This window comes from Perca flavescens, chromosome 8 (genome assembly GCF_004354835.1).
Source record: "Perca flavescens isolate YP-PL-M2 chromosome 8, PFLA_1.0, whole genome shotgun sequence".
In the NCBI taxonomy this organism is placed as follows: Eukaryota; Metazoa; Chordata; class Actinopteri; order Perciformes; family Percidae; genus Perca; species Perca flavescens.
The window spans coordinates 25,703,363-25,703,617 of record NC_041338.1 but is presented as its reverse complement, the minus strand read 5'-3'; positions in this window follow the sequence as shown (position 1 = coordinate 25,703,617).

Here is a 255-nt window from a genome sequence, read left to right as displayed (position 1 = left end):
TCTCTGTATATATATACAATTCATGAAATTTCACAAACATAAATAAAATATACTAAATATGTCCATATCCATGCACACACATGTTGTACATGTAGTACATAGTACATATTCATATTTCAACACCCATAATATATATATATATATATATATATATATATATATATATATATATATATATATATATATATATATATATATATATATATATATATATATACTCTTTTGAATCTCTCAAACCCCACCCACATGAGTCTT